This window comes from Mastomys coucha, unplaced genomic scaffold (genome assembly GCF_008632895.1).
Source record: "Mastomys coucha isolate ucsf_1 unplaced genomic scaffold, UCSF_Mcou_1 pScaffold12, whole genome shotgun sequence".
Classification (NCBI taxonomy): Eukaryota; Metazoa; Chordata; class Mammalia; order Rodentia; family Muridae; genus Mastomys; species Mastomys coucha.
Window position 1 is genome coordinate 27,609,621 of NW_022196894.1, and position 13,801 is coordinate 27,623,421.

Sequence of the window (13,801 nt, forward strand, 5' to 3'; positions counted from 1 at the left end):
GTTCACAACAGTCTGTAACTTCAGTCCCAGGAGATTTAAGGATACCGTGCACCCATGTGGTACACAGACACACATTCAGACAAACCACCCATATACAGAAGAAGAAGGAGGAGGAGGAGAAGAAGGAGGAGGAGGAGGAGGAGGAGGAGGAGGAGGAAGAGGAGGAGGAAGAGGAGGAGGAGGAGGAGGAGGAGGAGAAGGAGAAGAAGTAGAAGAAGAAGAAGAAGAAGAAGAAGAAGAAGAAGAAGAAGAAGAAGAAGAAGATGATGATGATGATGATGATGATGAGTTGAAGCAGGCTAATACACATTAAAAAAAAAAAAGCCAAAACAGGCTGTGAGTGTGGCTCAGTGATAGAGAATCTGCTTAGCAAGCCAAAGGTTCTGAGTTCTGTCCCCAGCACTGAAAACACACAACAAAAAAGCAAGCATGTCTGAGGAAGCAGAGGGCCTGAGGTGTAGTTGGGTGGTCCAGCATCGGGCCACCATTACTCCTTGTTCTCTCGCCCTCCCTGCTAGTCCACTAGGGCCTCATGAGGGTTTTAGAGCTCGCAGGCAAAGTCCTGCCACTGCACCTGCTCATGCTAAAGAGCTGTTCCCTGGGTGTTTATGGAATGCCTTCTCTCTGAGGTCTTTCCGGAGCACACAGTTTGATTCTGCAGCCTCTCCCACCTGATTTCTCTGAAAATCCTTTAATGTCATGACTCTCCGTCATCCCACAGGCTCTCTCGGAGCAAGCCCTTTCCGGACCCATGTTCAAGCGGGCTTCCACAATGCTACACTGATTTTTTTTTTTCTTTTCCTGGAGCCTCCCTAGAATAAAGACACTAGATTCTCCTGTAACCTAGAGAGATGGCTCAGTGTGCAAAGTGCCTGCTATGCAAGCATGCGGGCCTGAGCCAGGGCCTCATCACCCATGTGAAAAGCCTGTCCACACCTCTAATCCCAGCACTGAGAGGCAAAGGGTCCCAGAGGCTCACTGGTGACTCTTCTAGCTGAACTGTGGTGCTCCAGGTTCAGTGAGAGACCCTGTTTCAAAAAAAAAAAAGGCTGAAAGCCATAGAGAATGATCATTTAACATCAGCCTTTGGCCTCTACATGCACACACAAAACACACAGAGAAAAGAAAAAGACTAGCATCTCTTGCAGACAAGTGGCAAGTTGCAATGATTGTACAAGCCATGGGAACGTGTGAAAGTTACCTCAAATCTATCCACAAGTGATAGAGAAAATCAAAAACACTCAAGACCCCCAGTCTGCAGGCGTTCCTCACAATATTGTTCTAAGCAAGAAAACAGCAGGCCCCACACAGGGTTTAGTCCCTAAGAATGTATTATTCCTCCATTTTTTGGTCAAAGCACTTGGCCTGTGTGGGTGTTATTGTATCTCCCCCCCTTCTTTATTGTCTCAAGGTAAACACCTGTGATTCCCAAATGCCAGAAGAGTGAATCAGTCTCCGCCTGTTCAAACCAGCAGAGGCCACATCAAACAATAGCCCAGAAGCTAGTGTTAATCATTAAATAGGCACATAGATGAATATACAATCAAGGGAGCCATTTTTCCACCTCTCGCTCCCTCTCCCTCTCTGTCTGCCTCTCCGTTTCCCTTTCCCTTCCCCCACCTCAAATTAGCAAAGCATAAACTTTGTCTTTGACCTGTCCAGAAAATAACTGCACTTTCATAACCATTCTAGACTTGTCAAGTTCAAGGCTCACAGGGCAGATCCTCAGGTTGGGGAAGGGGTCCTCCTTGAGGCTTCTGCCAGCTATTGAAGAGTGGCCAAAGAATTGCATGGAACACCTGCCTGCTCAATATTCACACACCTAAGAAAAATGGATCTTCTCAGCCAGGGCTGGCAGATACAAGTGTCTGAGGAGGGAGAACTGCCCTATAGCCTCACCAGGGAGCAAAGTGACCAGCATCGATCACGGGGACGTCCAGAGCATACCTGCTCTCTCGAAGATAAAACCAAGTCCAGCGGATTATGCCGAAAGCACAGCTGTCAGTGCGCCCCCTCTCTCCTTTCCTCGTGTCTTATGTGTGCTGAATCAAAGCTTCGTGGTTAAAAACTGGGGCTCAAGCTTGACATGGGGTCACATGTCTATAATCTTACCACTTAAAAAGTAGAAGGTGGAAGGATCTGGAGTCCAAGGCCAGTTTGGGCTTCATGTGACCCTATCACAACAGAAACAATGAACAACAACAACGAACAAACAAACTGGAGCTCTTTCCTCAAGGGATGGTGGATGGAGGGCATCACCTCCCACAGGTGTCAAACATGGATCCTGTCTCACTTCCCTTCAGAAGGCTTCAAGATGGCTGAAGGAACAGGTGAATGAACTATCTAATATAGTCAGAGGCCACAGGAACAAGGACAGTCATGTGTCCCAGGTTACGCCCGTCCTGCTGACTACTAAGAACAGCATTGCCTCTAGTCCTAGGTGTACCCCAGCTGAGGCCACCTACAGAGACAAGGAGCCAGACAGAAAGGTCTTGGATGTTTCTCTTTTCTACCAATCTTATTTTTGTAAGTAAATGTAGGGCTTTTTGTTTCTTTGTTTGAGTCTTCTGGAGTCCTGGGTCCCCCATCCCTTGAGCTGGGCAAGGTGGGAGAAGGGTACTCCATACTCTGGCCCACATTCTTTCAGGTGCTTTTGGCACCATGCATATGGTTCCTCTCTGTGAGCCCGGGCTCACTGAAACAAAGTCAAGGCCACACCAAGCTCTGCACCCTATCTGCCAACAAATAAACACTAGCCAAAATGTGTGGGCAGCAAGACCTCCTCCCTGGAAAAGACTGCAGAGTCAGATCGTCTTTAAAGCTTTCTCCTGGCCGTGGAGTTGTGATTCATTTAACCAGGTTGAAGTTTCCGTTCTGTTAAATATGGGCATGGACCAACTCATTACAGTGCTTCTCCATCTATATCTTTAAAAAATATTAACATTTTGTGAATGTTTTTAGATGAACAGAAGTACTTTACTCATCAGAAATACACATATAGGAAAAATAAAAGCATCTAAACATGTACATTATGCTTGCAAATTATTTTAAGTATTATAAACATATATACAAACATATATACATACATATATACATACATATATACATGCATATATTACATATATTAACATATGCTAATACATAACACATACATATATCTATAATACCTATATTACATACATGTGTATATGTATGTATTATATATCCTATGAATTATAAATAATATAGGTATTATATATTATATATTATATGTTAATGTACTATATATAAATAAATAGGTATGGTATGTAGATAAATATATGTTTACATATACAATATACAGTATATTATTTTATATATTTATGGAGAAATGTACACTTTTATATTTATATACAGTTATATATTGTCTATACTTATATATAAATATATTTAATATATATGTAAGAAAATTGAGGGCCTGAATTACTATGTCACACAGCTAGAAACCAAATAAGCTCCAACTTGAACTCGGGCAGCCTGGTTCCTAAGGAACTCTGTCTTGTAGAGACTCTGCTCTCCCATTTTTCCTAAGCACACACAGTCTATGCTCAACATTCCTAATGCAAGTAATCATCAGGTCAATCAAATCTCAGCTGGAGATCACTTGCCACTCCCAGAGAAAGGCTCTATTTAAATAGCAGGACATTGCCCCTGTGCTTTACGGCCCCCTTTATCACTCAGCACCATAAAACCACAGGTGTGTTGGGCTGCTCTATAAAAACAGGTGTGTTGTGTGCTCCAGTCACACTCAACCCAGTGTGTAGGAATAGGGACTGCTGTTTACTTCATGGCTGCACAGAATCTGCCATGAGGAACTGACAGGAAAAGAGAAGCAGGAGGGTCTCACTTCCGAAGCATTTGCTGCCCTTGTGTGTGGCCTAGGTGAGGGCCTGCGGGGGTCACCTGTCCCCCAGCTGCCCTCCTCATTTTCTCTGCCAGCCTTCCAGAAGGATGCATGGCCTACCCACTGGCACTTTTACCCTTTCTATCTGCCTTGCAATGATGGGACCTGCCTGCTTAAATCTTACTTATTAACTTTACATAGATATGGCAGGCTGCGATTACAGGAGAATTGTTTGGGAGTGCAGTATCTCTCTTCTTCCCACGTACCTTACCCTGGGAATTGCTTTGTACCTGCACATTGCCGTGTGCTGGTGTGTGTTTAATAACCATCAATAAAGATAGGCCTGGGAAAACACGGACAGACACAGATTCCTCAAGAAAGGAGTATCCAGGAGGGTGCTGGCTGCCCACAGGTGATCACCGGGAGTGGTCGAAAGTAAACCCATCCCCTGACTAAGCAGTTAAAAGTTTGGAAAATAATCCCAGCCTGAGGATCCCTTGACTGCCCATACAACTGGCCTCCTTAAGTTGAAGCTGATTCCTGCGTTTATGATCCAGATACCAGGGTGTCTGCTCTGCAGGAGGCATTTCCCAAATAGCTCGTTCATTAGAGAGTCAAGAAAAATGAGGAGTGTGAGATGCAGCTTGGCATATATAGCTTAACTGTACAATGCTTGCCTAAGGGAGTGCCCTGGTTCCAATCCTTGGCACCACACACACACACACACACACACACACACACACACACACATACACACACACACACACACACACTAAGTAAATAAAAAATGAAATGAACCTTCAATAAGAAAATAGAGGAAGTGAGGTGGGGGAAGCATTTTTGAACTATAAACCTGGAATGTCACCATTCCACACAGATGAGTAACATTTGTATAGTGGGTAGATATGGAAGCAACTGTCAAATGGGTACATAACTCTGACTCCCACATACTAGGTGCTCAAAAAATATTTGTTGCTCGGAATTAATCAACTAACCAGAAATGGAAAAAAAAAAATCTAACCTTCACTATATTGTTCAACCACAGTCATCACAGTGTTCATTAGACACAAGGCACACACTGACTAAGACCCTTCCACCAAGGTGACAGAGCAGTCCAGATATCAAGGCTCTGTTTGCCCCCAGCAGCAGGCCTTTGAGAGTAAGTGAGGAGGGTATGGATCATCCAGGACAGTACTTGAACTTGGGGACTTGGTTCCCAAGTGACTGTGGGAGCCTTCTGCGATTAAGGCAGAACTGGATATTTGTGTGAGCCATACAGTGCCTGGCAACCTCCAGGAGCTAACAACAGACTTGATCAAGAGGCCTCCTGGGAGATCAGGCCAGCATGGCATGCACCAGCATGTTTCCAGAGAGCTCATTTTCCATGGGCCTTCTAGGATAGCAGCCAAGATTGGCCCTGTTGCAGTTCAGTCCCACAAAAGGAAGAACTCGGTTCACACTTCATATAATGTCCACATACTGAGTGACCCTAAGGGGATCCAAAATAGTCTCCATCAGGCCCACAGAAGTTGAGGGATGACAGAGATTAAAGTGTGGTCCTGTGGCTCCCTTTGTCCTGAACCATCCCATGTCCTCTCTGGAACCTCTTCCCCCAAATGCTGATCCTGGAGCAGGGCATAGTCTCTCTGCCCCGTTCCCTGTCGCCATGAAAACCCTCTTCCATTCTGTGAGATTTGACCTATGACTATAGTGCTGTAGACCACATGAAACAGATAATTAACCACTGAGAAAGGGCACAAGTTCCAGAATTCTTTCAAGGGAAAGCCGGTGTCATGTTCTAAGGTCCTCCGAGGGAGACTGTAGCAGATACTTGTGACATCTTCCTGGACTGTCTTCCTGAACTGTCCTCTAAGTTCAACATCCCAAAGGAAAAAACAGAGTTCACACATAATCATCATCTCTCAGCAACTTGGGAAATCATTATTTGTCTTACTCATCCATCTGATAAATGTGACGTTGGCCCAAAGCTCAAGCAAGGTCTCTCTCTGTGTTCTATCCCCTAAAGCCATGGTTTCTACTCCTGAGAGAAAAACTTAGCATCTGAAAATTCAAATTCAGGGGGCAGAACTATTCTCCCTCCCAATCTTCCCATTCCAGCAGTGGTTCTCAACCTTATAATGCTGTGATCCTTTAATACAGTTCCTTGAGTTGAGGTAACTCCTAACCATAAAATTATTTCATTGTTACTTCTTAACCGTAATTTTGCTTGTTATGAATCATAATGTAAATATGCAGGATATCTGATGGGCAATCCCATGAAATGGTTAGTTGACCCCCAAAAGTGGTCTTGACCCACAGGTTTGGAACCAATGTTTCAGTGCATAAAGATTAATCCTAAGAGAGAAGGCCACGTGGCTTGGCTTAGCTTGGTTGACTGGAAGGAGACAGGCTGCCTGTTCTTGTGGCCCCTACAAAAGTTGTCCTGTCTCCTGGAACCGAGAAGTCAAAGATTCCTTCCCTCACAGAGAAGACAAGATGATAGACAAACCTGGGCAAGACACAGTACAGAAAATTCAGAGGAATGTCTGTTAAAAGGCACCGTGCACTGGGCAGTGGTGGCGCACGCCTTTAATCCCAGCACTTGGGAGGCAGAAGCAGGCAGATTTCTGAGTTCGAGGCCAGCCTGTTGTACAGAGTGAGTTCCAGGACAGCCAGGGCTATGCAGAGAAACCCTGTCTCGAAAAACCAAAAAAAAAAAAGGGCACCATACTTCAGATTACCCAAGGTGCTCGGCAGCAGGGCGTCTTCCTCTTCAGCTAGAATACAGGGTAATACAGACAGTGATCTGAAATGTCCTCCTCCTATAGAGACGGTAGGACAAGCTTTTAGATCGGTAGGTGGAGAGCCTGAGGCTGGTCCAGGATTTGCTACTCCTCCAGAGAGACAAACACACTTGTACAAGCAATTTCCTCCTGGCCTGTTTCCTCAGTCGTTATATGAATGAAGAGTCTCTTTCCTTGGTGCCCCAAGCCTATGGCTTCCTATAATCTGAGATAAACTGGAGGATGGAGGGGAGCAGAAGAGATTGAAGATATATTGTATGTATTCATCCATTCCACACACTCATATATGTTAGACAAGGCCTCCTAAGACTAAGCTGCATCCCCAGCCCTCGACTTTTTGAGACAGGATCTCTCAAGTTACCAAGGCTGGTCTTGAACTCTTTAGCTCGGGTAGGTCTTGACCTTGTAATCTTCCAGCCTCAGAGGGATTTATAGACCTGTACCACTGGGCCCAGTGGCCGTAGATCACTTTCAGTCCTGAATCTTACTCAATTGATTTTTTTTTGGGGGGGGGGCAGTTATATTTCTTTCGGTTTTGATTTTTAGAGAGACTTGGGTCTGATGTCACCATTTGAGTTGGTATTTGCAAGCGAACTAATTGCAGATCCTGGATTTGGAGAGCCCCAGCTTCACCCCCACATTCCTAACCTTCCCAAGGCCCTTGAGCCTGTCCTCACAAGCCTCAGCCATTAACCCAGCTGGAATCTTTCAGCCTTGAGTCCTGAGGTCCCATGGTGCCTGGGAATGCCTTCTTCACCCCTGAGTCTGCAGGCTTACCTCACACAAGTCTGACTCTGAGGTTAGGCTACTGGCTATGAGCAGTGAGGGCCTCCCCAACCCCCTGTGGCTCAGCCAAGTGGCAGAGCCAGAGCAGACCACGGGCACCCCACCCCCACCCTGCTGAGAAGGGCCTTCTTGGCAGCCACCCTCCTTCAGAGCCCATTAGGGAAGTGCACATTCCCTTGGTCTCGCTGGCTCCAGTGAGTGTTAGGGGGCGGGGGAGCATTACAGGCTATTAGCCAATGTTGAAAGCCTCTGTTTTCCACCCCCTCCCGACTTCTCCTAGCACTGTCTGGGCTTGGCCAGGAATCAAGCAGGCGTTTTTTTTTTTTTTTTTTTTTTTTTTTTTTTTTTTTGTTCAGAAGTGGCGACTTATTTTTATCAAAGATGGAATGCAGTCTCACAGTTGTTTCCAGTGCCTCTGCATGGCAACCAAACTCTTGTTCCAAGCATTCCCGAACCTGCTTTTCCCCAGTAGACATCTCTCCCCTTTCTCCATCTAAATGCTGGCCCCAGGGAGCAGCTTAAGAAGATGAGGTTGCCGAAATTAAGACTCACTATTAATGTCCCTACTTTAAAATGCAGGCCCTGGCTGGTGACTGGAACTCTGTAAATCCTGCCCTAAAACAATCTGAGGACCACAGTGCTACCACAGTGGGTAAGCCTTGGCACTAGCTATGCCTGCTCCTTCACTCTCCACCCACCCCCAACCGTCCCTGGAGCCTCAAGCCTCACATTGCTGTATATCCTCCAGCTAGCTCCTTCCCTCTCTGGAGGTTAGGGTGCCCACCAGGAGGCACAGATTGCCTAAACTTTTCTGGCTGCAAAATCTTTGGATCTGATGAAAGCTGTGGGCCATCCTTCGGTAAGAAAGTGACGAACTTGTTCATTTGGGACATATCTATTAGATAGACATAAAGACATATAGAGAAGAACAAATTCAAATTCATTTGTGGGGGAGCTGTTCTGATGATGGGACGTTCTCTTTGGGGATTCTGTGATGAGCTCAAAGACTCTTATCTAAGAAGACATTGATGATGATGATGATGATGATTTCAGTAAAGGATACAGATGCCAGATGCCATCCAAATGCCTGCCTGAGACCTGGCCAGAAAAGCTGCCCCAGGGAAAGTGATCGCCAGCTTCCTTCTTGCCCCCTCGTGTCTCCAGGAGGCACCCACAGACAAACATGCAAGTACAGGATGCCTGGAATGTCAAATGTGTTTCTGGACACTCCCTGCTGCAAGGAGCTGGCTGCCACCCTGGAGGAGAGGCAAATATGCCTCTTCTCTCCTAGGCTTTATTTTTCTCACGGAGTCTGAAAGGGCTGTGATCAGGTGATATGTGTGGGACTGCTCCCAGTACAGGTGCGGGGCAGGTAGGAGGGGAGGAGAGAGATCCGCCCCATGTGTACTTACTCAGAGCTCTTTCAATAGCCCTACCAGGATAGCTCTTGGCAAGGCAGCAACCAAGTCTCTGGCAGGCTGCAGGGAATCCGAGTGTGAGAAAGTCAGTCATGCGAAGGAGAAAGAAAAAAAGCTTTGAGTCCTCAGGCAAAATACCACCACCACCCCCCTTCCCTAGCTCTAAACCAAACCCACAAGACAGTCCCAAAAACCTAGGGGGAGGGGGAGTCTCTCCCAGGCTACAGACATTTGTTTTATGCTTTAAAAGCAAACAGGTGATACAGCGAGACAGAGAAGTCAGACCCTCAGGGGTGGTTGGTTACACTGGGTGCAGGCAGGGAGAAGCCCCCCGTTACGATTGATTACTGGGTATGACTCAGTGTGTAAGCTTCTGCTTTATTGACACCATACAGGGAGCAGAAAGACCTCCACTCAAACACCCCCACTGATGCGCAGGACTCAGTTTTCCTCCTGCTTTGAGAGTAGAGGAAGATAAGGCTGAAAATATTCCAGGGAACTTTCCAAGTCTAAAAGCCTTTCTGGATATTGAGTTCACTGCTCCCGCTGGAGGGTGAAGGCACTGGCACCAACTTGACATACCTTCTTCACCAGAGGAAGAGACTAGAACCTCATCTATGGGTCCCTCTGCAAAGAAACCTTGTTCTTGAATACGAGGCAGAGTCAAGACTGAGGACCTCCATGGCTTCTTGACCCTACTTCGAGGGGGCAGTGCAGGGGCACAAATTTATGCATAATGTCTGGTCATGTGGGCCTGCTGTCCCTCTATCTAGAAGTGTGTATGTGAAGTCACTTGCTCATTCTAGCAGGGTCAATGTTCTAAAATGACAGTTAAGGGGTTGTGGTTAACTCTCTGACCCATAGGGCTGCTGGAGGCTGCACTGGGAGTCCCTAAGTGACTTTATTCATCCTCCACACACCTGCCAGGAACCAAAACCCAAGAGGCAATAGAAGCAGAGTAGAGAAACATTAGAAGGGACAATGATATCCCAGGTTAGGGTATGAGGACTTAAGAGCAGACAGCAGCCAAGAGTCATAATAGACCTTACTGCAGGAGGACTCTCAAGGGTCTGGGAGGAACGTGGAGAGAGTTAAAACATGCCCTCCTCCACCACCACCACCACCAAGATGCTGGGAGTCTATTTGTGCAGCGTTCTGTTGTTGTTGAGCTTTTCTTTCTTTCTTTCTTTCTTCCTTTCTTTCTTTCTTCCTTTTTTTTTAAAGTATGAACTTTCAAAGAAGCCTAAGAAGGTTGTTGGGGGTAGAGTAGAAAAGAGGGTAACCCCACCTTTCACCTAGATTTCAAACACACAGGAAAACCCCACTGTTTAAAAGGCAACCGATTTTCGGCAGTCACCACTTTCCCATCTGTCTAGGACATGAAAGGAGTGCCCAACCCCATTGGTCCAGGTTGCAGGGCAACAAAGAAGGCATTGTTTATCATTTCTTCAAACAAGATAGGGCCCAGCTGCAGCATATATTCTCTCTCTCTCTCTCTCTCTCTCTCTCTCTCTCTCTCTCACACACACACACACACACACACACACACACACACACATACACACACACACACACACACACACACTCACAAGAGACACACACAGGGTCCCCCATGGGAGGGGGCACCCCAAAGGGCAAGTCAACACTGAGGTAAAGGTTTGTCTGCAAACTCTGGGAAGGGCTGTCCTGGCAGGCAAAAGAGAGGCTTAGAAGATAAAATGGTTAGAAGCCTGTAAAATAACCCTCACCCAGGGCAAACAAGTTTCTAATTCGTCAGTGGAGTGTGTGGTTAGTCGCCAGGTGACCTGAAACAAGCAGGCAGCACGTGTGTTACTTAGGAGCCGTCCCTACGAGCCTGTCTCCAAGTCCTGCAGTCCACTCTGAACACTTTCCTCAGAGCCATCTAAGGAGAACCCTGGTGTCTTTTCTCCACTAGGAAGCTACTTTGTGGCTCTTCATTGTCTAAAGCGAAGGTTCAGAGTCCTCCATAAAGCAGGATGTCCAAGGGTCTTGTGTGGTGGTCTCTAATTTCTTACTTGCCCATTCACACATCTGAATATTCTAGGACTGAAGACATCAGGTTCTGTGCCTTAAACAGCATGGGTAGCTCCCTTCCTCTCCAGCCCCATGACTCAGCATTATTTCCAACACCTCAGCCATATTTTTCTGAGGTACAGAACACAGATCCTCTCCACCAGTCACTTTACTAGCTTAACAGATGACTAATTCTTCTGGATACTCTCCATCGTTTCACTTCTGTCTACTGCCCCTTTTAAAGACACTCCCGGGGAATCTTCTGGGGAAATCTATAGATGGCAGCCATACCACACTGATACCTGGCAAGGAGCTTTCTAAAGACACTGTTTTGTACCACACCTGATGAAGGTGTGTCTTCACGATCTGATAGCACCCCTCCGGATCCAAGCCCCCACCCCCCAACACCATCTGTCTTAGTCAGGGTTTCTATTCCTGCACAAGCATCATGACCAAGAAGCAAGTTGGGGAGGAAAGGGTTTATTCAGCTTACACTTCCACAATTGCTGTTCAGCACCAAAGGAAGTCAGGATTGGAACTCAAGCAGGTCAGGAAGCAAGAGCTGATTCGGAGGCCATGGAGGGATGTTCCTTACTGACTTGCTTCCCCTGGCTTGCTTAGCTTGCTCTCTTACAGAGCCCACAAGGGGCCCTCCCACCCCAGATCATTAATTGAGAAAATGCCTTATAGCTGGATCTCATGGAGGCATTTTCTCAACTGAAGCTCCCTTCTCTGTGATAACTCCAGTTTGTGTCAAGTTGACACACAAAACCAGCCAGTACACCATCTAAGCCCGCAAAGGGAAAACAGAATCCCCAAGCATTGGCCAGAAAGCCTACTGCGCCCCTGCAGTAGGTTGGAGACTACTCCGTGGGAGCGGCCACTATATCTCTCATCGTGGTAATCCCAGGGTTTAGCCGTGTCTGGCGTTCCATCACAAAAGAGAGGGGGGCTTGCCCAAGGTCATGCAGTCAAGAAAGCACCACCTCTTCCCAGACCAAAGCTGGAGAAATCATTCACACGATCTCAGTAGGAGGTTGGGGGAGGGGAGGAAGGGACAAGCCGGTGCGCCTGTGTGTCAGGCCTCCCGGACGCGGGAAAGACTGGGGGCGGGGATCAAACAACGCGCTGGGATCCCGAGCTGCCCCGAGTTCAGGGAGGCGGGAAAACTGAGGGGTCTGGGGCACCCGGGTGGAGGCAAGGGACGGACGACCGGGACAGGCAGGAGGGAGGCAAGGCAGCCGCCGGGGCAGTGCGCACCGCCCGCGCAGCGCGGCAAATCCCCCAGGGAGGCCGCCGCCAGAGCCCTGGCGCTCCCGGCCCGGCGCCCGCCACGTGGCACCCGGCGGCGGCGGCGGCGACTCCTCCCGACGCGCGGCCCCGGCCAGCCGGCAGCACGCAGCCGCCCGTCTCTTCCCAGCCGTCCGCCGGCGGCCTCCAGGACGCAGCGAGGGACCCGGGGAAGGGGCGGGCGGCGGCGAAGCCGCTGGAACCGCAAGCCGCTGAGCGCAGGCAGGAGGCTGACCCGGCGGCTTCCTAAGTGCGGTCAGGCATCTCGTGACCGCGGCGGGCGCCCGGGCCCCTCCCCCGCCGCAGTCCCCGGGGAGGTTTCGGCCGCGCTCAAATCCCCAAGCCGGGAGTCCGGGCAGGCTGGGGGTGGGGACTGGGAGTGGGGTGGTGGTGGGGGGGGGGACACACACGAATTCCCCGATCGCCACCCCTGGGCGTGTGCTCCCCGCCCGGAAGGGCTGACCTTGGCCGGGGCGGGGGGAAGGGAGGCCAGCGCGGGGGCTCAGCTTTCGGCCAGCCGCCCCCATGGATTCCTGGCTCGCCCCGGCCGGAGGAGGGGGCCCCGGACACACGGACACACACACACACGCACGCACACACCCCACACGCAGCGCGCGCCAATGAGCCCGGGCCAGGCGCAGGGGGCGGGGTTTTCCCAGGCTCGAGCACAGCAGCTGCTATTTACCTTCTTGGCTTCTCCCGGGGACCAGAGGCGGCCCCCGCTCCCGGCCGCCCGCCGCCGGCCCCCGCCTCCCTGCTCCCGGGGCGCGCACGCACACACACACACTCACACACGCACGCACACACACACACATCCTTTGGGCTCCGGCCGCAGCCGCGGCGGCAATAAAACATCCTGGCACGTGCTCCGACTCCAGGCGCGCCCTCGCCGGCCGGCTAATGTCAAACTGCAGCTCTGGCTGGTGGAGCTCTTAAAGGGCTCGCGCGCGGGGCGCCGAGGCCGCCTTGGCCGCCCGCGGGGTGAGGAGGCGAGAGCCCCGACTCCCTTGCGAGCCGTCTCTCCGTATTGTCAACTGGGAGCCTGCGGGGAGAAAGGTAGAGAGTGGCGGAAGAGCGAACGGCGCCCCTCCTTTGGCCTTGCTATCAAAGCCCCCCTTGTTCATTTTTTTTTTATTTGAAATTCCATTTCCTTTCTGCCCAGTAGGAAATTATTCTGATTGTTTCCTGGAGAAGCGTGAGGTCCAAGACTGCAATTCCAGGAGAGGAATGGACTGGCTGGAGGGGAGACAGAGGCATCCAAAAGACACCTTGCTCCGAAAACCCTGCCTGTGAAGGCATTTGGGGGGAGGGTAACGGTGTGTTTAGTTTGGGGGATTTAGTATTCCCCCCACCGCATGAGCAGTTTTGACTCCCCTAAACATACAGAGTTCGAGCGGGAATTAACGAAGACGTTAGAGTAACACATCCTCTTTACCTTGTTCCCTTCTTTTTTCAATCACTAAATTTTGTCTTGGCTATATCTTTTCAAAATATTTTTCAAACGAACTTATTATACAAAGTAGCTATATTGCATGTAGCAAGAACAATAAAAACCAAAGACCTGGCCACAAAAGAAACAGACCAGACCAAAACCAAGGCGGAACCCT